Source organism: Myotis daubentonii, chromosome 15 (assembly GCF_963259705.1).
Source record: "Myotis daubentonii chromosome 15, mMyoDau2.1, whole genome shotgun sequence".
Classification (NCBI taxonomy): Eukaryota; Metazoa; Chordata; class Mammalia; order Chiroptera; family Vespertilionidae; genus Myotis; species Myotis daubentonii.
Genome location: NC_081854.1, coordinates 2,964,177 through 2,988,353, shown reverse-complemented (window position 1 = coordinate 2,988,353; position 24,177 = coordinate 2,964,177). Strand labels below are relative to the sequence as shown.

General features: G+C 51.5%; 1 protein-coding gene and 1 pseudogene across 2 annotated transcripts in view; both read left to right on the top strand.

Annotated features, from left to right (window-relative positions):
• Nucleotides 1-24,177, top strand: part of LOC132216496 (leukocyte immunoglobulin-like receptor subfamily A member 6) — a 74,353-nt gene that overhangs the window by 5,300 nt on the left and 44,876 nt on the right. The gene's annotated exons all lie outside the window — the stretch shown is intronic.
• LOC132217147 (leukocyte immunoglobulin-like receptor subfamily A member 6) lies at nt 12,330-24,151 on the top strand (annotated as a pseudogene).

Here is a 24,177-nt window from a genome sequence, read left to right as displayed (position 1 = left end):
CTTCAAGGCCAATGTGAAATGCCCATGTTGTTATTGGAGAAGGATTTGCCCAGAATGGGTCAGCCTCAGGCAGGCCCATAGTTCGTGGGTCTTCAAAATTGTTAAAAAAAACCAAACATATATTTCCCCTTGACCTTCCCTTGGCCTCCCCTATCCCAACGGGGCGGAGGGGGGGGGGAGGAGACACATGTACTACTCTTTGTAACATTTTAAGCAATAAAACAAAATTTATATATATTTCTACCGACTAGAGAGAGGAAAGGAGAGGGAGAGATGAAATCATCAATGATGAGAGAGAATCATTGATATCCTGCATCCTGCAGGCCCCACACTGGGATCCAGCCTGCAACAAGGGCTGGTGTCCTGACGGGGAATTAAACTGTGACCTCCTGGTTCTTATGTCGATGCTCAACCATGAGCCACAGCAGCTGGCAGTGTGTGAGCTCTTGACTTCATGTAGGAAAGCCTTCACAACGATGTCCAGGTGATGATGAGAGCATGTTTATTACAGTTGGGGACAGTGATACACAGGGAGGGCTTAGGGTAGAAGAAGCCATAGGAGAGAGCTTAGGCAGGGCTTTGGCTCTCTGGGAAAGTTATAGGAAAGAAGTGAGCCAAGGCAGGGACAGCTCCACTGCAAGCCTCACACTCACCCCTGGACAGATGCCCATGCTGGACTCACCTGGATTATTGAATCTGTTTCACACACACAGGCCGTGTGGCTCAGTGCTGACCATGGGTTGGATCAATGGGTGGAGACATCCCTGTGCCCATCCCCCAAACATGTATGTGGAGGGGCCAACGCTGCTTCCAACTCTCTCTCTGTTCCACATCCCTCCTTGCATTCGATCACCTGAAGAAGCTTATCTGACCCCACAGAGCTGAGACCCTCCCCTCTGATGACCCCTTGGGAGTCCCAGGCATCAGGGGCCACCCAGCTTGGACCGATTTTATTTGTTGCTGGTGGTTCTGATCTTGGGAACTTTTACTTCTCTTTTATGCATTGACTGTGGTACATAATCCTATATAATAAAAGGGTGATATGCAAATTGACCCTAACATCGGAACGACCAGAACGACCGCTCGACCAGTCACTATGAGGTGCACTGATCACCTCTCGGTCCCTTTCCCCAGCCGGCAGGCTTTGATCACCCTATGGTGAACTGGGAGTGCATGGCAGCGGGGGGCAGGACCAGCTGCCATCAGGTGGGAAGATGGCCCTGATCGCAGGCCAGGCCTTGGGATTGTACCCATGCACAAATTTCATGTGTCAGGACTCTAGTTCTGAAATAAGTAGCATTTCTGAGTATTAATAGCAGATGGAGGCCCTTGGGTGGGAACATCCATTGTCCATGTTGTCTCTGGAGTTACATACCTTGATTCTCTCATGTTTCCACCCACCCATATTCATCTGATCTGGGAATCAACAAGGATGGACCACTCCCATGGCCTAGACACCACAGAACCCACAAGCACTCTGAGGAGTTCAGTTCATAACAACATGTTGCAGATGGGGAAACTGAGGCTCAGAGATTGAAGGTTACTGCTCAAGAGCACAAGGGCCTTAACTGATGAAGGAGAATTTACATAAGAATGAACTTTGTCACCAACCCTACTGACCACTCACTGTCCCCGAAGCTGGACATCTGAGGCCAGGATCTCAGGATGGGGCACAGCTCTGCCCGAGGAACAGGGCACTGAGGAGGCAGGAGTGAGTCCTAATCGTGCTCCCAGGAAGGAGAGGGTGGCTGCTGTGGCAACAAAAAGGAGAAGGTCATGAGGGACCTGTGAGACACAGAAAGCTCACACTCTGGGGCTCATTGTCCCTGCATTTCCCTCTGTGCTCATTGTCACAGGGACATCGCCCTGAGCTGCACAGTGAGAGGGTGAGTGTGTCCCTGCTGATCTGAGCTCTGCAGGCCACAGGGACCCACGTCTTCCTGAATGTCTCCAGGGCCCGGGTGACACTGTTCATGGTGAGGTCCACAGGGAGGTGCTGATGGACGGGCTGAGGAGGAAGGAGACCCCGTGGGGGAGGCTCTGACAGGGAAGGACGTGCCCTGGGTCACCTCACCCACAAGGGGCATTTCAGAAGGCTCTGGGTCTATTTCCTGCTTCACCATGAAAAGGAGAGCCAGGCTGATAGATAGAGGTTGTTCCCTTTCAGGAGGAACTGCTGACGTGACAACCACGAGAGAGGGAGTGCCAGCCTCCCAGTGCCCACACCCTCTGTGCCTGCCCAGAGGGCACCATCGCATTCACTCTGCATCAGAGCGAGGAGACACCATGACCTCCACCCTCATCGCTGTGCTTTTCATTGGTGAGATTTCAAGGGAGAGGGGAGCCCTGCTCTGTCAGGACCCCAGGACTCAGGAGCCTCATGGGGAGGAGAGTGCTGCTCAGGATTGAGGGAGAAATCTTTCACAGGGACTCTCTTCCAGGGCTGAGTGTGGACCTCAGGATGCCAGTGCAAGCAGGTGAGTCTCCACAGGAGTCCCAGGTCCCTCTCACATGGGACAAGGGGTTACAGCCTGTGCATCTGGGGATGGAGAACAATGGTTCTGGGTTAATGGATGTGGGGCATCTTAGGAATGTGAGGGTGGGTAATACCTTCTAACCCAGCCTCTGGTTTCCTTCAAGGGACCCTCCCCAAACCTACAGTCTGGGCTGAGCCAGGTTCTGTGATCCCCTGGAGGAGCCCTGTGACCATCTGGTGTCAGGGGACCGCAGTGGCTGAGGAGTACCTTCTATATAAAGAGGGAACCCCAGTGCCATTGGACAGAGTGAAGCCACTGGAGCCGGGGGACAAGGCCAAGTTCTCCATCACACACATGACAGAGCTACCTGCAGGGAGATATCGCTGTCACTATTACAGCCCTGCAGGCTGGTCAGAGCGCAGTGACCCCCTGGAGCTGGTGGTGAAAGGTGAGAGGACTCTCAGGGGTCCCAGCCTCAGGCTCTGCCCTCAGGAAGGGGGTCTGCTCTCAGGGTGTCTCCCTCTCACAGCCCAGCCCTGGGGGACATGAGGGAGGTGTGAGCCCATTTAACATGCTGCCTCCTCCTCTCCTAGGATTCTACAGCAAACCCAGCCTCTCAGCCCTGCCCAGCCCTGTGGTGACCTCAGGAGGGAACGTGACCCTCCAGTGTGGCTCAGGGCAGGGATTTTACAGGTTCCTTCTGACTAAGGAAGGAGATCACAGGCTCTCCTGGACCCTGGACTCACAGCCACAGCCCAGTGGGCAGTCCCAGGCCCTGTTCCCTGTGGGCCCCGTGACCCCCAGAGATAAAGGGCCATTCAGATGCTATGGCTGTTACAGGAACAGCCCCCAGGTGTGCTCACACCCCAGTGACCCCCTGGAGCTCCTGGTCCCAGGTGAGTTACATTATTGTCCCTCCATGGAATTAAGTATCAAATACATTATTGGCATCTTGGCTAGGAGGGGAGCCTCATGGGAGAGGGAATGGGGGGCACAGGGCTCCTAGGCTAGGGACATAGAGAGAGACCTTGAGACTTGGGGACCAGGCCAGGAAAAGGGGGTTATGAGAAGAGCAGTCCCTGTAACACATATCTGGTCTCCCCAGGTGAGTCTGGGAGCCCTCCCTCCTGACCCTGTCAGCTCAGGGTCCTGTCCCCAGAAGAATTATGCCTTGAAAGGGGAGTGAGGGGCTCTAGAGATGGCCACCCAGAGGTCTTCCTGTTAGAGGGTCCCCTCCCCCTGCTCAGCCTTTACCCTCACTGGAAGCAGTAGGTCCCCGGTGGTTCAAGGGAGTGTCTGAGGGGCCACAGGGCAGATGCAGGTAGAGTCTGAGTGAGGTGGGGAGGCCAAGTTTGGCACCGGACTCTCACACCTTTGTCCTACTTCCCAGGACCCTCTGGGACCCCAGCCCCCACCCACAGGGCCCATGTCCACAGCTGATGAACCACTAGTTTTTCTTTGCTCAGAGAGAACAGACCACCCCAGGGCAGTTCTGAGTCTCTGAGGATCTAATGCCCCCTGACTCCTAAGAGTGGCTTGTGTCCCACGGGCCTGGGAGCCTGGGAGAGATGGTAGGGGAACCAGCATGCTCCAGGGGCCTGAGCATTCACATATCCCCTCACCCCCCACCATGTAGTCTGGCCCAAGAGGGGGAGGTGAGGCAGGTGACAGGAGGGGTGGTCATGGCAGAGAGAGATTTTGGGGTCCAGGCTGTGAAAGGAGGAGCCAGGCTGGCTGGCCATGACCTGCAGGGGCGCTTTCATTGCTGACTTCCTGGGGCACCTCACACCTGGTTTGTCCTAGACCTTCTCCAGGTGCAGCCTCTCTGCGCCTGTCCTGCTGCTCCCAGTCACTGTGACCTTGTAGGGATTGAAAAGCTGAGGGGGTCAGGGGGCAGGTACACTGATTATCCACCAGGCCTGGGGGCTCAGCTCAGCAAGAGGAGACACCATGGTATGGAGCCGCCAAAGATTGGGAAACTCCCACTTAGCATCTCAGCTCCTCCTGGTTCCACACAGAATCTGTGGGGTTTTTTACTAAAAGCCAGCAGCCCTGCATAGTTTGCCCGGCGCCCGGGTCCCTAACCAGGATGGAGAGTGTGTGGAGTAGATGATGGAGAGGGCGCCTATTTGGCAGCGTTTGGGGTCAGGCCTGGCTTGTAGCACAGGGACAATGGGTGGGATGATGGGGGAGGAGAGGCTGGGGGAGTTGGAGAGAGGACAGGGGGACACTCCCTTGGCTGCTCATTTCCAGAGCCCCTTGGATGGAAGCCCTCACCCACACAGGTGGGGGCCCTGAGCTTCTCAGAGCAGGACAGGTGGCTGCTCTGGCCAAGGTGAGACCTGGTGTGGGTGACTGTGCCATCCCCACTGGACACCCTGCTGTAGTGAGAAGTGTCCCCACCTGTGGGCGCCGCACTGCAAGGCCCTGTGCTCACGTAGAGGCCTCCAGGCCCTCAGTGCTCACCTGAGACTCAGGGGGGACCATGCATGTGTCCTGAGGAACTAGTGGGTCTCTGCCCAAACTCTGTGAAATTCATGGCTGCTCTCTGCATTTTTAATCTTTACTGTTGAGAGTATTACAGATGTTTCTCCCCCTTTTTCCCTCCATAACCCTCCTCCAGCTGGTTCCCTCCCTGTCCTTCCCAGGTCCTCACCACAGTATTCTCTGTGTCGATGGGTTATGCATATATGGGTACAAGTTCTTTGGTTTATCTCTTACCACCCTCTCCTCTTTACATCTGAGATTCCTCAGTATGTTTCGTGTTCCCATGCCTCTGGTTCTATTTTGTCCATCACTTTATTTTGTTCGTTAGATTCCACATATAAGTAAGATCATGTGATATTTGTCCTTCTTGACTGGCTCATTTCATTTAACATAATGATCTCGGGCATGTTTTGCACACACCTCTCTATTATTGCTTATGTTCTGAGAACTTTTAAGCAATATTTACTTACTCATTTACATTTTAATTGCAAACATTTAAGAATTAAAAGAGGTAATTCAACTCGAATTACCAAAGGTGCTTCAAAGGTGTTGTGTTTTGTTTTTTACTTCAGAACCATTTTTTTTAAGTTTTATTCATATAATTTCCCCAACACATAGCTGAAGAATTGCTCAAGTTCTACATAAATGCATGTCTGTATATCTGAGATCAACCCATGGTCCTGGGTCCTCACTGTTGCATAAATATAGCTTTTATACCCAGATGAGGTAGCTTCCATGGCTCTGAATCCCACAGTGAGAAGAGAGATGGAAATAACACATTGTTTTCTGCAACGAGAGACCATAATTCTTCCCGATCCTGAACTATCAAGGCAAAGCCAAACTGTGTTTCAAAGTTACTCAGAAGCAAAGTCTGAATTCAAAAGGCCCAGGGAGACAGAAAGAATCCATGAAAGAAACCAGGACCCTTCTCCATCAGAGAAAGGGTTCTTGCGGGGAATGGTAGCAGTTAGGTCATGAGCTATGGGGAGGCTTGGCTTGAGTGGCATCAACTCCTCACACAGCCCCACTCCTTTCTGGTTCTCAGGAGCAGCCGACACCATCAGCCCCGCAGAGAACAACTCAGACCCCAAGAGTGGTGAGTAGGAGACACTGTCTGTTATGGGCTCAGCACAGACAGTCATGACCTGTCAAAGGAGGGGGTACCCTGGGTGGACATCCAGGGTCCTGGGTGACTCTGTCCTGCCCTGACATCTGTGACCTGTTTTCCCACAATCCCTAGCCTTCCAGCCCCAAGACTACACCGTGGAGAATTCCATCCGGTTGGGCGTGGCTGGATTGGTCCTGGTGCTGCTGGGGGTGCTGCTCTATCAGGCCTGAAACAGCCAGAGAAGGACCCAGGATACAGCCAGGATGTGAACACAGAGGGAACAATGCACTGTTTAGAGAGGGGGAGCCTTGGGAGTGAATCTCATGTGCCCAGAAAGTTCTGGAAGATAACCTGGGACATATGCTGAGGAACCTGTCTGCACCTCATAGCAGGTGGAGGAGTCATTGCTCATGTGCAGGGCCAAGGTCTGGACCATCTGCCATTGAACTTTGGTCCTTTCTCTCATGACCACTGTGAATCCTGTAACTAGATCCTGACTTTCCTCATTTTGGTGAAATTAGCATTAATTCCACTTGGCAGGTACAGGTCCACACCTCCCTAAACTTTCATGAATACGTTTTTCTTTATTTCTATTTACATGGACCTTCATGTCTTTACGAAGTCCCCATCTCCTGAGTCCAGAGAATGCTGTCTATTGTAATCAATCTACAAGGTGCACAATCCATCCTGTAAGATATAAAAACCCAGGCAGGTCCTAACGCCCTCTCTGGACTCCACACGCCCTTCCCTGGCCATTGGATGCCACCTGTGTGCTTTCTGCAGCAACCTCACTCATTGGAATCAAGATCTGGTGGTTTGAAGGGGTCACCTGGTCTGAGCTGCCTCTGAAATCCTCATTGTTCAAAACACAGTGCAACACACAGACCACGTGTTACAGACGTGCAACTTGGAAACCTATGTCCTGTTATTCACTGAAGGCATGCCAATAAACTTAACTTTAAAAACACTGATTTTTGGAATTTGCCATTTTCTCTGTTATATATGTCCCCTTCATGGCCAACGTCAAGCACCTATGTTGTCACTGGTCAGAGTCCGGCTCAAAGCGGGTCTCCTCAGACTGGTCTGTAGTGCGTGGGTTCTTCAATTCCTGTTGTGTCAGGGCCAGCCTGACAGGTTGAGCTGGGCTGAGGTAAGGAGGTGGGAATTGAGAAAAGAAAGAAAGACAGGAAAGCGGGATCAGGAGGACTGCAGCTCAATCGAGGAACTGCAGCAAGTTTATTAAGCACATAACGCCTTTTATACATGACACTGAATAGGAGGTCTGTCAAGAGGAATGTATTCTTTGTTTCCTCTTAATCTCTAATGGAGAGACACAGCAGAAGGACAAATTCTCGGTACAGCAAATCTCAGTAAATAGTTACAGACTTCTTGGTAAGCCATGAAAGGCTATTCTCATTCTACAAAGGTTGCTCTCATTCTACTGATAATCGCCATCCAAACAAGTCTGGGAAAACTGTGTGGATAAGGGTCCCAGCCTTGCTAGCCCGTTCAGGTGCAAAGACCTTGTCAGTTTACACCCGGTCTCCAACACTGTTGGAAAAATTTCACAGCATGTATTCAGGGGATATTGAGAGCACGTTTATTACATATGGGGATAGTGAGACAGAGGAAGTGCTGAGTGTAAGAAGGAATAAGAGAGCCTAGGATCTGCTTTTGTTCTCTAGAAATGTTTCAGGAAATTAGTGACCCTGGGCGGGTCTGCTGTTAGCTCCCTGGGAAGTCAGAGAAAAAGAGGGCCTTGGAAACAAGACCAAGGGGTGAGCCCAGGACAAGGTGCCAATCCTACTGCTCCCCTGTTTGCAAGTCTCATAGAGACCATTACAATGTAGGAGGAAATAACATCTTCATGCCCAGAATGGGGTAAGGGTGTGCTCTAGTCTAGAGTGAGCCACATTGAGATAAAAAGCCTCAAGACTAAGGAGCCATGACACTCTCACTACAGTGTGCCCACACTTTGTTTCTCTGCTGTTTTTCTCCTAAACTCCAAGGGACCCCAGGAGACTTGCAACCAGGGGAGTAGCGGGCAGCGGCAGCCCATGTTGGGCTTACCCCTCATCCTATCTTCAAGGTTCCCTTTTTTCCCCTGACTTTATCTCTCCTCTTTCCTCTTCTACCTTAAGACATTCTTTTGTTTCATGGATTGTAGCTTTAATAAACTTACTCTCAAAATTATCTGGATTCAGGTTGAGAAATCATTCCTATACAAAGTCAAAAATCCACACAGTACAGGCAGGTCCCAGGCAGACCTGCCCCCAGCCTGGCTCCTGTCTGATAACATCACAGCTGGTGGGTAGTGCATTTCTCCTCTATAACCATCATTATTTTCCACACAATTGAGTGAAGGGAAGGATCTGAAAGCCATGCCCTACATGAGTGGCCACATCTACCACAAAGTGGTTCTGATCCCGTGCAGCAAACACTTCACATTGTGTTTCGCACACCCATGGGCTCACTTGCCTCATCAGCCCCACCGATTACCAATCCCACAGCGAGTCCTTGCAGGTGACAAACTGGGGTCAGAAGGAAACCCATGGCCAATAGTTCGTGATGTGCAATTTGGAATTTAAACTGGCTCCATGAGAGTTTCTAACCCACAGTGGCCCTAAAATCTAAATTGGGAGGAAGCCCAGCAAAGGGATGTGGGGGAGATATCAGAGTTGGGGCTCACCATCTCAGGATTGGTTCCATATTGGTGTTGCTTCCAAAAGAAAGTGTTCTTCACATTCTTCTTAATGTGTCTCTTCTCCAAGGTTTTGCTCTGACCTCGTGTTGTACCTTTCTTGTAGACTGCCAGACTTCCAGAAAGGTGATGGTTGAGTGTCTACCTCCCAAACCTCCTCAACCCTCCTGAAAACAGAGCCTGACCTGTGTTTTAACAGGTGAGGTGTGAGTTCAAGCTGGTCAGACATGCCCTGGTCTCCTCATCCTTATAGATTCGCCCCCGCACCAGCCACCTGATGCTTCCACCTTTGCCCCTTAACATAATAATTTGTGTGAGTATAATATTCTTCACTCACAATTCCTTCAATGTACTTTTACCATAACTATTGGCCTTTTTTATTTATTAAGGACTAGTGGCCTGGTGCACGAATTCATGCACATTGAAAGGAAATGAATTAGAAGAAATATTTTAATATCGCTATTCTTCCTCTCTCTATAAATAGTAGTGTCAGCCAAGTTCATGATTGACAATGACAGATGGAAACACACACATGGGATTGGCGCCTGATAGAGCTTTATATGTATCGTGCATGCATGCGTCAACTTAGCCTTTTATAGATATAGAATAAACTTGGTTAATTCGACCTGCTTTCTGATTTAGCTAAACTTTATCCAGCCCAGTGAAGCACCGCAACTTCTCTTTCAGGTAATTGTCAACAACACAGCACTAAATATCAACATAAAGCAGATTATTATTGTAGATCACACAGGGAGAATAAAGGGTAAAATATTTCACTGTAGCAGTGTTTGCCTATATTCTGCACAGTGAGAAAACCTGAAGTCATTTTCAAGGTCCACCATTTCTTACTTCTTTTCAGTCGGGTCAAGTTTCTGAGCTTTCTAAATCTCTGTTTTCCGGCTAATGAAAAGAAAACAGGATTCCACCGATTCTCCTATCTACCCACTCCAGGACTTTTGTGTGGATCAAATGAGATGAGGCACGGGAAAACGCTTCACAGACATTTGGTTACAGTGTGAAATGTTTCCATTTGGCTATGAAGGAAGTCATGCCCTGGGCTGAAGAAACTTCAAGGACGCTAGTCGCTAGGGAGAGGAAGCTGGCGTTGCTATGTTACATCATTACCAGGATGGTTGGACACTTAGCATTATATATATATATATATATATATATATATATATATATATATATATATATATATGGCATGCAATAAAATCAGCTCTCATCTATTGCCTCCACTTGATATGAAATATGAAGACACCATCTCATTTGCATATTCATGTACCTGGCCTGTGTGCTCTCTCTGTTTCTCTGCAAAACACCCAGCCACTGGCCTGTAGGTCTACAGCCAATGTCATCCTCACCTCATTTCTCTTGAATCTCACAATATCCATTGGTCTTTATCTCTTTCTGCTCTCCATGTATCCCAATTGTCTAATTCCAGTCTCTCTCTGTTGCTTCCCACAAAATTTCCTCAATGTTGTCCTCCAGTTTCCTAATTGTATCTTCACCTGTATCTTCTTGTTGAACAAAATATTTTAAGGGTAGTTAAATCACATTTTTACTTTCTTTTTACTTCTAAGGTATTTACCCAATTTATGTCTATAATTCTATATTCTTTTCTATAATAACCTGTATTTTGTTGTCCCAAAAATCCAATTTACTTCTTCATTTTATCCCAGGTATTTAAATATGCTTAAATCAAAATGTGTTTTATATATTTGTAGTGTTTTCTCAGATATGATAATCCCCTTAATGACCCTGTGGACAGTCCTTCATACCACTATGTGTTATTTTATGAGTTTCTCTTTGATATCCATGCCTGTAGGACACTCACCTTCCACACAGCTGAGTATCGATAAAGAGTTTTCCCAAGGCTGTCCTGACATTCATACCTGAAAGAGGTGACTTGTCCTGCCCCATAGTGTCCACTCTCTCACACTTAGCATCTGACTGTAGTGTCTGGCAGTGTTCTAGCAATATGAGCCTCACACTCACATTTGGACAGAAGCCCATGTTGGACTAGACTGGATTATTGACTCTGTTTCTCACACACAGGGGATGTGGCTCAGTGCTGCCCATGGGCTGGGTCGATGGGTAGAGATATCCCTGTGCCCATTCCCAAAGCATGTAAAGCAGCCAACCCTTCTTCCAACTGTCTTCCTGTTCCATATCCCTCCCTGCATGTGAGCACCTTCAGAATCTTTTCTGATCACACAGAGGTGGGACCCTCCCCTCCGATGACCCCTTGCGAGTCCCAGGCATCGGAGGCCACTCAGCTTGGGCCGATTTTCTTGGCTGTAGATGCTTCTCCTATTGGGAACTTTTACTTCCCCTTTCTTCATTGACTGTGCTATGTCTTTCAGAAATATTATAAGTAGCATTTCTCAGCATTGAGAGCAGATGGGGGCTCTTGGGTGGGCACATCCATTGTCCATGTTGACTGTGGAGTCAGATACCTTGATTCTCTCCTGTGTCACCCCACCCATCCTCATCCGATTTGGGAATCAACAGGATTGACCCCTTCCAGGACCTGGGCAATACTGAACCCACAACCACTCCGAGGAGTTGGGTTCATAACAACATGTTGCAGATGGGAAAACTGAGGCTGAGAGATTGAATGTTACTGCTCGTGCACACAAGGGCCATGGATGGTAGAGAAACATTTACATGAGTTTTCTCACCAACATCAGGCCACTGATCACTTACTGTTCCCTGAGCTGAGGACTGGAGGCCAGGCTCACAGGATGGGGCACAGCTCTGCCTGAGGAACAAGGGACTGAGGAGGCAGGAGTGAGTCATAATCTTGCTCCCAGGAAGGAGAGGGTGGCTGCTGTGGCAACAAAAAGGAGAAGGCCTGTCAGACACAGAAAGCCCACGCTCTGGGGTCATGAGAAGATTTGGTTTTCCTTCCCTTATTTCCCTGCATTTGCCTCTGTGCTCATTGTCACAGTGACATCGCCCTGAGCTGCGCAGTGAGAGGGTGAGCGTGTCCCTGCTGATCTGAGCTCTGCAGGCCACAGGGACCCACGTCTTCCTGAAGCGTCTCCAGGGCCCGGGTGACACTGTTCATGGTGAGGACTCCAGGGAGGTTCTGATGGACGGGCTGAGGAGAAAGGAGACCCCGTGGGCGAGGCTCTGACAGGGAAGGACGTGCCCTGGGTCTCCTCATCTGCAAGGGGCATCTCAGGAGGCTGCAGGTCTCTTTCCTGCTTCCCCATGAAAATGAGAGCCAGGCCGCTAGAAAGAGGCTGTTCTCAATCGTGTGGGGATGCTGACATGACAACCACAAGAGAGGGAGGGCCAGCCACCCAGTGCCCACACCCTCTATATCCACCCAGACGGGAGCATCGTCTCCATCTACACACCCCACATCTGAGCAAGGAGAAACCATGACCACCACCCTCATCACTGTGCTTTGCTTTGGTGAGATTTCAAGGGAGAGGGGAGCCCTGCTCTGTCAGGACCCCCAAGACTCAGGAGGCTCATGGGGAGGAGGGTGCTACTCAGGACTGAGGGGCACATCTCTCATAGCGACTTTCTTCCAGGGCTGAGTATGGACCTCTGGAACCAAGTGACAGCAGGTGAGAATGTCCCCAGATGTCCCAGGTCCCTCTCACTGGGGACAAGGGAGTACAACCTGTGCATCTGGGGATGGAGAACAGTGGTTCTGGGTTAACGGATGTGGGGCATCTTAGGAATGTGGGGGTGGGTAATGCCTTCTAACCCAGCTTCTGGTTTCCTTCCAGGGACCCTCCCCAAACCTACCATCTGGGCTGAGCCAGGCCCTGTGATTCTCTGGGGGAGCCCTGTGACCATCTGGTGTCTGGGGACCCCAGAGGCCAAGGAGTACCATCTGGATAAAGAGGGAAGCCCACAATCATGGAAAAGACAGGAGGCACTGGAGCCCAAGGACAAAGCCAAGTTCTCCATCACACACACGACAGAGCTTGATGCAGGGAGCTATCAGTGTTCCTATCACAGCCCTGATGGCTGGTCAGAGCCTAGTGACCCCCTGGAGCTGGTGGTGGTGACAGGTGAGAGGACACTCAGGGGTCCCAGCCTCAGGCTCTGCCCTAAGAAAGGGGGTCTCCCTCTCACAGCCCAGCCCTGGGGGACGTGAGGGAGGTGTGAGCCCGTTTAACATGCTGCCTCCTCCTCTCCTAGGAGCCTACAGCAAACCCACCCTCTCAGCCCTGCCCAGCCCTGTCGTGCCCTCAGGAGGGAACGTGACCCTCCAGTGTGGCTCAGGGGAAGGATTTGGCAGGTTCCTTCTGACTAAGGAAGGAGATCACAGGCTCTCCTGGGCCCTGGGCTCACAGCGACCGTCCGGCGGGCAGTTCCAGGCCCTGTTCCCTGTGGGCCCCGTGACCCCCACCCACAGGTGGACGTTCAGATGCTATGGCTGTTACATGTACAGACCCCACATGTGCTCCCAACCCAGTGACCCGCTGGAGCTCCTAGTCACAGGTGAGTCCCATCATTGTCTCACACATGGATTGAGGCACCAGATACATTATTGGCTTTTTTTGTTGGGAGCAGAGCCCCATGTGACATGGTGTGTAGAGGGGAGCATAGGGACTCCTGGGACAGAGTCACAGAGAGAGACAGTGAGAACTGGGGGCCAGGACAGGAGAAGGGGTTTATGGGAGGAGCAGCCCCTGTAATTCACGTCTGTCTTCCCCGGTGAGTCGGGGAATCCCTCCATCCTGACACAGCAGGGACCCACCGTGGTCTCTGGACAGAGCCTATGACAGATTTGCTCTGCACAAGGAGGGGGGTTAGGACCTCCCCCAGAGCCTTGTCCTGCAGCCCCAGGCTGGTCTCTCTTAGGCCCACTTCCCCCTGGACACTGTGAGCAGCTCCCATGGGGGCCGGTACAGATGCTACGGTGGATACAACCTCTCCTCTGCGTGGTCGGCTCCCAGTGATCCCCTGGACATCCTGGTGTCAGTTGAGGAGCCAGTGGGCTCAGTCAGAGACCCAGACTCTGCACAGGCCCTGCTGGGGTCCCAGGTGGTGAGGCCAGAATGGCAGTGCAGGCCCCAGGGAGGGAAAGAATCAGAGAGTGGCAGGGGGTGGGACGGGAGAGGGGGACACTCGGAGAAACAGTGACAGACAGAGAGGAGGGTCCTCAGAGAGAGACCTGGTGACTCTCAGGGCAGAACAAGGTGGGCAGGCAGCCCTCACCCACCCTCCCTCTCTCTAGGACACCTGCCTGACAGACCCTCCCTCTCGGTGCGGCCAGGCCCCAGTTTGGCCTCATGAGTGAACGTGACCCTATGGTGTCAGTCACAGAGCCCCAGGGACACGTTCCTTCTATCCAAAGAGGGGGCAGCCTCCCCACCTCCCCCGTGTTTTAGATCGAAGCATCGAGCTCAGATGTTCCAGGCAGAGTTCTGCATGAGCCCTGTGACCTCAGCCCACGGGGCCACCTACAGGTGCTACAGCTCACGCAGCTCCTCTCCCTTCCTGCTGTCACTCCCCAGTGAGTCCCTGGAGGTCCTGGTCTCAAGTGAGGGCCCCTGACCCTGTCTGCTGAGCTGTCATCTCAGGGTCCTCTCCCCAGAATAATTATGGGCTGAAAGGGAGTGTGGACTCTGGGGATGGTTACTCAGAGAACTTCCCACTTAGCATCTCAGGTCCTCCGGGTTCCACAGAGATCTGAGGGATTTTCACTAACAGCCAGCAGCCCTGCATAGTTGGTATGGAGCCTGGGTCCCTAAGCAGGGTGGAGAGTGTGTGGAGTGGAAGATGGAGAGGGGGAAGCCTTTGGTGTCAAGGCCTGGCTTGCAGCACAGGGACGATGTCTGGGCTGAAGGGGGAGGAGATGCAGGGAGAGCTGGAGAGAGGACAGGGGACACTCCCATGGCTGCTCATTTCCAGAGCCTCTTGGATGGTAGCCCTCACCCACACAGGTGGGGTCCCTGAGCCTTCTCAGAGCAGGACCGGTGGCTGCTCTGACCTGGTGTGGGTGATGATGCTGTCCCCACTGGACACCCTGCTGTAGTGAGAAGTGTCCCCACCTGTGGGCACCACTCTGCAAGATGCCTGAGCCCCCTGGAAGCCTCCAGGCCCTCAGTGCTCACCTGAGACTGAGAGGGTACCATGGAAGGCTCATGAGGAACTAGCGGGATCCTGCCCAGACTGTGAAATTCATGGCTACTCTCTGCATTTAAAAAAAATGTTTATTGTTGAGGATATTACAGATGTCCTACCATTCCTTCCATAACCTCCCTCCATCTGGGGCTTGTCCTGCCCCAGGCCTTCACCACACTATTGTCTGTGACAACAGGCACTGCAAATATGCTTATACGTTCATTGGTTAATCGCCTCCTGCCCCGATACACTTCCCTCTGAGATTCATCAGTCTGCCCCATGTTTTCATGCCTCTGGTTCTATTTTATTCATCACTTTATTTTGTTCAGTAGATTCCACATATAAGCGAGATAATGAGATATTTTTCTTTAACTAATGTATTTTACTTGCCATATTAATCTCCAATATATTTTGCACACACCTCTCTATCATTGCTTTTGTTCTGAGAAGTTTTAAGCAACAGTTACTTGCACATATAAATTTAAGTTTGAAATATTTAGGAGTTCAAAATGATATTTCTACTCTTATTTTAATAGGAAATATATTAAATTTATACATTTATTATGAAGAATAATTTTAATTAATATGAACTGTCTTATAAAAGTTGCTTCAGATTTTTTTTTTTTACTTTAGATGGTTTTTGCAATCTATAATAATAAAAGGGTAATTTGCTAATTAGACCAGACATCTTTCTGGACGTCCTTCCTGATGAAGCTAGGGCCAGAGGGAAGCCAGCCGGATCCCGGGTGCCTGCATGTGGCTCAGGGGAAGCCAGCCTGGGTCCCAGGTGCCTACGGGTGGCCGGAGGAGGGAAGTCTGGGTCCCGAGTGATGGAGGGAAGCCGGTGCTAGAACCTCAAGGAAGGAAGGCCTACTCTTGCATGAAATTTCGTGCATTGTGCCTCTAGTTTTATTCAAAAATTATCCACACCAGTAGCTAAGAAATTGTTAGAGTTCTGCATGATTGCATGTCTGTATATTTGGGACTAACCCATTGATGCTGGGTCCTCAGCTGTTGCATAAATATAAGCTCTTGTACCCAGATGGGTTAGCACCCATGGCTCAGAATCCCACAGGGAGCACAAAGATGAAACTAATGGATTTTCTGCAATGAGAGATCATGTTTCTTCCCAATCCTGAATTCTCCATCACAGACTAACTGTGCTCCAAAGTGATTGAGAAGCAAAGTCTAAACTCATAATCCCCAGAGAGATGGAAAGAATCCATGAAACTAGCCAAGACCCTTCTCCAGCAGAGAAAGGGTTCATGGAGGGACTGGTAGCAGTTAGGTCATGAGAAAGAGGAGAGTTATGGGGATGCTGGGTTTGAGCGGCATCAACCCCTCACACAGCCCAACTCCTATCTGGTTCTCAGGAGCATCCGACACCATCAGCCCCTCACAGAACAACTCAGACCCCAAGAGTGGTGAGTAGGAGACTCTCTCTGTTATGGGCTTAGCACAGATGGTCATGTCCTGTCAAGGGGACGGGTGCCTCGGTGGACATCCAGGGTCCTGGGTGACTTTGTCCTGCTCTGACCTCTGTGATCTGTTTTCCCAGAATCCCCAGCCTCTCATACCCAAGACTACACCGTGGAAAATTACATCCGGTTGGGCGTGGCTGGTTTGGTCCTGGTGGCACTCGGGGTGCTGCTCTATCAGGCCTGAAACAGCCAGAGAAGGACCCATGACACATCCAGGAAGTGAACACAGAGGGAACAATGCACTGTACAGAGAGGGGGATCTTGGGAGTGAATGTCATGTGCCCAGAAGTTTCTGTAACATAACGTGAAACATATGCTGAGGGACCTGTCTGCGGCTCCTTGAAGGTGGAGGATTCATCGCTCACATGCAGGGACAAGGTCTGGACCTTCCGCCATTGAACTGTGGTCCTTTCCCTCCTGACCAGAAACAGTTCCTGACGTTCCCCATTTTGGTGAAATTTGCATTCATCCTACATGGCAGCTACAGGTCCACAACAACCCACACTCTCATAGAATACATTTTCCTTTATTTCTATTTACATGGACCTTCATGTCTGTGTGGAGTCCCCATCTCCTGAGTCCAGAGCATGCTGTCTATTGGAATCATTCTACAAGGAGCACAATCCATCCTGCAAGAGATGAACCCACAAGAGGTCCCAATGCCCTTTCTGGACTCCACACGCCCCTCACTTACCCTCGGAGGCCACCTGTGTGCTTTCTGCAGAAACCTCACTCCTTGGTATTAAGACCTGGTTGTTTGAAGGGGCTTGCCTGGTCTGTGCTGTCTCTGAAACCCCCCATTGTCCAAAGCACAGTGAAACACACAGACAGCGTGTTACAGACGTGCACCCTTGAAACCTATGTCCTGTTGTTCACCGATGGCACCTCAATAAATTTAATTTAAAAAAAACTTCTGAATCCTGGCATTTGACACTTTCTCTGGTATATATGCTTCCTTCATGGCCAATGTGAAATGCCCATGTTGTTATTGTAGAGGGACTCGCCCAGAATGGGTCAGCCTCAGGCTGGCCCATAGTTTGTGGGTTATTTAAAATTGTTAAAAAAATATATATTTATACTGATTTGAGAGAGGAAAGGAGAGGGAGGGAGGGAAGCATCAATGATGAGAGAGAATCATTGATCTCCTGCCTCCTGCACGCCCCATACTGGGATCCAGCCTGCAACAAGGGCTGGTGTCCTGACGGGGAATTAAACTGTGACCTCCTGGTTCTTATGTCGATGCTCAACCATGAGCCACACCAGCTGGCAGTGTGTGAGCTCTTGACTTCATGTAGGAAGGCCTTCACAACGATGTCCAGGTGACGATGAGAGGATGTTTATTACAGCTGGGGACAGTGATACACAGGGAGGGCTTAGGGTAGAAGAAGCCATAGGAGAGAGCTTAGGCAGGGTTTTGGCTCTCTGGGAAAGTTATAGGAAAGAAGTGAGCCAAGGCAGGGACAGCTCCACTGTGAGCCTCACACTCACCCCTGGACAGATGCCCATGCTGGACTCACCTGGATTATTGAATCTGTTTCACACACACAGGCCGTGTGGCTCAGTGCTGACCATGGTTTGGATCAATGGGTGGAGACATCTCTCTGTTCCACATCCCTCCTTGCATTCGAGCACCTGCAGAAGCTTTTCTGACCCCACAGAGCTGAGACCCTCCCCTCTGATGACCCCTTGGGAGTCCCAGGCATCAGGGGCCACCCAGCTTGGACCGATTTTATTTGTTGCTGGTGGTTCTGATCTTGGGAACTTTTACTTCTCTTTTATGCATTGACTGTGGTACATAATCCTATATAATAAAAGGGTGATATGCAAATTGACCCTAACATCGGAACGACCAGAACGACCGCTCGACCAGTCACTATGAGGTGCACTGATCACCTCTCGGTCCCTTTCCCCAGCCGGCAGGCTTTGATCACCCTATGGTGAACTGGGAGTGCATGGCAGCGGGGGGCAGGACCAGCTGCCATCAGGTGGGAAGATGGCCCTGATCGCAGGCCAGGCCTTGGGATTGTACCCATGCACAAATTTCATGTGTCAGGACTCTAGTTCTGAAATAAGTAGCATTTCTGAGTATTAATAGCAGATGGAGGCCCTTGGGTGGGAACATCCATTGTCCATGTTGTCTCTGGAGTTACATACCTTGATTCTCTCATGTTTCCACCCACCCATCTTCATCTGATCTGGGAACAACAGGGACGGACCCCTCCCATGGCCCGGGCACCACAGAACCCACAAGCACTCTGAGGAGTTCAGTTCATAACAACATGTTGCAGATGGGGAAACTGAGGCTCAGACATTGAATGGTACTGCTCAAGAGCACAAGGCCCATAGATGATGAAGGAGAATTTACATAAGAATGAACTTTATCACCAACCCTACTGACCATTCACTTTCCCCAAAGCTGTATATCTGAGGGCAGGATCTCAGAATGGGGCACAGCTCTGTCCAAGGAACAAGGCACTGAGGAGGCAGGAGTGAGTCATAACCTTGCTCCTGGGAAGGAGAGGGTGGCTGTTGTGGCAACAAAAAGGAGAAGGTCATGAAGGGCCTGTGAGACACAGAAAGCCCACACTCTGGGGCCAGGAGAAGAGTTGGTTTTCCTTCCCTTATTTCCCTGCATTTCCCTCTGAGCTCATTGTCACAGGGACATCCCTCTGAGTTGCACAGTGAGAGGGTGAGCGCATCCCTGCTGATCTGAGCTCTACAGGCCACAGTCACCCAATCTTCCTGAACGTCTCCAGGGCCCGGGTGACACTGTCAATGGTGAGGACCCCAGGGAGGTGCTGATGGTCGGGCTGAGGAGGAAGGAGATCCTGTGGGGGCAGTACTGTCAGGGAAGAAGGTACCCTGGGTCACGTTCCCTGCAAGTGGTGTCTCAGAAGGCTCTGAGACTATTTTTTGCTTCACCATGAAAATGAGGGCCAAGGTGCTAGATAGAGGTTGTTCCCTTTCATGAGGAACTGATGACGTGACAACCATGAGAGAGGGAGCGCCAGTCTCCCAGTGCCCACACCCTCTGTGCCTGCCCAGATGGCACCATCGCATTCACTCTGCATCAGAGCGAGGAGACACCATGACCTCCACCCTCATCTCTGTGCTTTTCATTGGTGAGATTTCAAGGGAGAGGGGAGCTCTGCTCTGTCAGGACCCCAGGACTCAGGAGCCTCATGGGGAGGAGAGTGCTGCTCAGGATTGGGGGACAAATCTCTCACAGGGACTCTCTTCCAGGGCTGAGTGTGGACCTCAGGACCCCAGTGCAGGCAGGTGAGTCTCCACAGGAGTCCCAGGTCCCTCTCACATGGGACAAGGGGTTACAGCCTGTGCATCTGGGGATGGACAACAGTGGTTCTGGGTTAATGGATGTGGGGCATCTTAGAAATGTGTGGGTGGGTAATGCCTTCTAACCCAGCCTCTGGTTCCCTTCCAGTGCCCCTCCCCAAACCTACAGTCTGGGCTGAGCCAGGTTCTGTGATCTCCTGGGGGAGCCCTGTGACCATCTGGTGTCAGGGGACCCTAGAGGCTGAGGAGTACCTTCTATATAAAGAGGGAACCCCAGTGCCATTGGACAGAGTGAAGCCACTGGAGCCCGGGGACAAGGCCAAGTTCTCCATCCCACACATGACAGAGCTACAGGCAGGGAGATATCGCTGTCACTGTTACAGCCCTGATGGCAGGTCAGAGCACAGTGACCCCCTGGAGCTGGTGGTGACAGGTGAGAGGACTCTCAGGAGTCCCAGCCTCAGGCTCTTCCCTCAGGAAGGGGGGTCTGCTCTCAGGGTGTCTCCCTCTCACAGCCCAGCCCTGGGGGACATGAGGGAGGTGTGAGCCCCATTTAACATGCTGCCTCCTCCTCTCCTAGGATCCTACAGAAAACCAAGCCTCTCAGCCCTGCCCAGTCCTGTGGTGACCTCAGGAGGAAACATGACCCTCCAGTGTAGCTCAAGGCAGGGATTTGACAGGTTCCTTCTGACTAAGGAAGGAGACCACAGGCTCTACAGGACCCTGGACTCACAGCCACAGCCCAGTGGGCAGTTCCAGGCCCTGTTCCCTGTGGGCCCCGTGACCCCCACACATAGGTGGAGGTTCAGATGCTATGGCTGCTACAGGAATAGGCCCCAGGTGTGGTCACCAGCCAGTGACCCACTGCAGCTCCTGGTTTCAGGTCAGTACTATTATTGCCCCATCCACGGACTGAGATACCAGCCAAGTCATTGGCATCTTTGCTGTGAGGGGAGGCCCATGTGAGAAGGTGGGGTGAGGGGAGCACAAGGGCTCCTGGGCCGGAGTCACAGAGAAAGATAGTGAGACCTGGAGGCCAGGAGAGGAGAAGGGGTTTATGAGAGGAGCAGCCCCTGTAACTCATGTCTGCTCTCCCCAGGTGAGGCTGGGAAGCCCTCCCTCCTGAGCCAGCAGGGCCCCATCGTGGCCGCTGGACAGAGCCTGACCCTCCAGTGTCGCTCTGATGGCGGCTATGACAGGTTCGCTCTGCACAAGGAGGGGGGATGGGCCCTCCCCCAGAGCCTTGTCCTGCAGCCCCAGGCTGGGCTCGCTCAGGCCCACTTCCCCCTGGGCACTGTGAGCAGCTCCCATGGGGGCCGGTACAGATGCTACGGTGGATACAACCTCTCCTCTGAGTGGTCGGCCCCCAGTGACCCCTTGAACATCCTGGTGGCAGGTGAGGAGCCAGTGGGTTCAGTCAGGGACCCAGAATTTGCACAGGCCCTGCTGCGGGTTTCAGTTGGTGGGGCCAGAATGAAAGTGCAGGGCCCCAGGGAGGGAGATAGACAGAGAGAGGCAGGGGGTGGGAGCACAGAGGGGGAGACTCAGAGAAACAGAGACAGACAGAAAGGAGGGTCCTCAGAGAGAGGCCTGGTGACTCTCAGGACAGAACAAGCTGGGCCGTCAGTCCTCATCCTCCTCTCTCTCTCTAGGACACCTGCCTGACAGACCCTCCCTCTCGATGGTCATGCATTCAGGAGCCTGGGTGGCCTCAGGAGTGAACGTGACCCTGCTGTGTCAGTCACAGAGCCCGAGAGACACGTTTCTTCTTTCCAAGGAGGGGGCAGCCGATCCCCCCCTGCGTCTGAGATCAAAGCACCAAGCTAAGCAGTTCCAGGCAGAGTTCTCCATGAGTCCTGTGACCTCAGCCCTCGGGGGCACCTACAGGTGCTACAGCTCACGCAACTCCTCCCCCTTCCTGCTGTCATTGCCCAGTGAGCCCCTAAAGCTCCTGGTTTCAGGTGAGCAGCCCTGTCCTGTCCTCTCTGGGCTCCAAGGTCATCTCTGTCTCTGTCCTCATCTAAGTCTGAGATGTGATGAAAGTAGTGGGAGCACTGGGTGGTTCCACAGAGGAGGGTCATCTCCTGAAAGGGTGGACACAGGCGGGGACCTCCCTCCCCTGGGACAGCCCAGCCCTGCAGTCTCAGACAGGCCTGAGGGAGGGCAGGAAGTGGCACTACTCCGGTGATGTTAACAGGAAGTGAGATTTAACTGAAGTGACCAGACAGAAGCCCTACCCGCTGACTCCTGGTGGCTCCACCTCAGAGCAGAGCACTGCTGCTCCCAGGGGGACATCCCACAGGCAGGATCCCTGAAAATGGGGCTGAGTGTGTGTGGACTCAGCTCTCCTGGGAGGTGAACTCTGAGAACCTTTCCCTCTGAACAAAGGGGCTGCCTGCCATGACCTGCAGGGGCACTTTCATTTCTGACTTCCTGAGGCACCTGACACCTGGCTTGTCCTAGACCTGCTCCGGGTGCAGCCTCTCTGCGCCTGTCCTGCTGCTCCCAGTCACTGTGACCTTGTAGGGATTGAAAAGCTGAGGGAGTCAGGGGGCAGGTACACTGATTACCCACCAGGCCTGGGGGCTCAGCTCAGCAAGAGGAGCCACAATGTTATGGACACCAAAGGTTGGGAAACTCCCACGTAGCATCTCAGCTCCTCCTGGTTCCACACAGAATCTGTGGGGTTTTTCCACTAAAAGCCAGCAGCCCTGCATGGTTAGGTTGGTCCCCGGGTCCCTAAGCAAGTGGACAGTGTGTGGAGTGGGAGATGGAGAGGGTCAGCCTTTGGTGCCCAGGCCTGGCTTGTAGCACAGGGAAGATGGCTTTGCTGATGGGGGAGGAGAGGCCGGGAGAGGTGGAGAGAGGACAGGAAACACTCCCTCAGCTGCTCATTTCCTGAGCCCCTTAGATGGAAGCCCTCACCACATAGGTGGGACCTGAGCTTCTCAGAGCAGGACAGTGCCTGCTCTCAACAAAGTAGGACCTGCTGTGAGTGACGGTGCTGTCCCCACTGGACATCCTGTTGTAGTGAGAAGTATCCCCACCTGTTGGCACCACTCTGCAAGGTCCTGTGCTCCTGGAGGCCTCCAGGCCCTCAGTGCTCACCTGAGACTCAGGGGGACCATAGACACCTCATGAAGAATCAGGGGAATCCTGCCCAGACTCTGAAATTCATGGCTGTTCTCTGCATTTCAATCTTTATTATTGAGAAAATCCCAGGTGTCCCCGCACCTTTTCTCCTCTATAACCCTCCTCCAGCTGGCTCCCTCCCAGCCCTTCCCATGCCCTCACTGCACTATTTTCTGTGTCCATGGGCATGGATATATGCATACAAGTTCTTTGGTTAATCTCTTCCCACCCTCTCCTCTTTACCTCTGAGATTCCTCAGTCTGTTCCGTGTTCCCATGCCTTGGGTTTTATTTTATCCATCACTTTATTTTGTTCCTTAGATTCCACATATAAGTGAGATCAGGTGATATTTGCCCTTCTTGACTGGCTCATTTCACTGAGCATAATGATCTCGGCATGTTTTGCACACACCTCTCTATTATTGCTTTTGTCCTGAGAACTTTTACATGATGGTTACTTACACATTAAAATTTTAGTTACAAACATTTAAGAATTAAAAGAGGTAATTCAACTGGAATTACCAAAGATGCTTCAAAGGTGCTGTGTTTTGTTTTTTACTTCAGAACCATTTTTTTTCAGTTTTATTCATATAATTTCCCCAACACATAGCTGAAGAATTGATCAAGTTCTACATAAATGCATGTCTGTATATCTGAGATCAACCGATGTTCCTGGGTCCTCACTGTTGCATAAATATAGCTTTTATACCCAGATGAGGTAGCTTCCATGGCTCTGAATCCTACAGTGAGCAGAGAGATGGAAATAACACATTGTTTTCTGCAACGAGAGACCATAATTCTTCCCAATCCAATCCTGAATTATCAAAGCAAAGCCAAACTGTGTTTCAAAGTGACTCATAAGAAAAGTCTAAACTCAAAAGGTCCAGGGAGACCAAAGAATCCATGAAAGAAGCCAGGACCCTTCTCCATCAGAGAAAGGGTTCTTCCGGGGAATGGTAGCAGTTAGGTCATGAGCTATGGGGAGGCTTGGCTTGAGTGACATCAACTCCTCACACAGCCCCACTCCTTTCTGGTTCTCAGGAGCAGCTGACACCACCAGCCCCTCACAGAACAACTCAAACCCCAAGAGTGGTGAGTAGGAGACACTGTCTGTTATGGGCTCAGCACAGACAGTCATGACCTGTCAAGGGGAGAGGGTGCCCTGGGGGATATCCAGGGTCCTGTGTGACTCTGTCCTGCCCTGACCTCTCTGACCTGTTTTCCCACAATCCCCAGACTCCCAGCCCCAAGACTACACCGTGGAGAATTCCATCCGGTTGGGCGTGGCTGGATTGGTCCTGGTGCTGCTGGGGGTGCTGCTCTATCAGGCCTGAAACAGCCAGAGAAGGACCCAGGATACAGACAGGACGTGAACACAGAGGGAACCATTCCCTGTTCA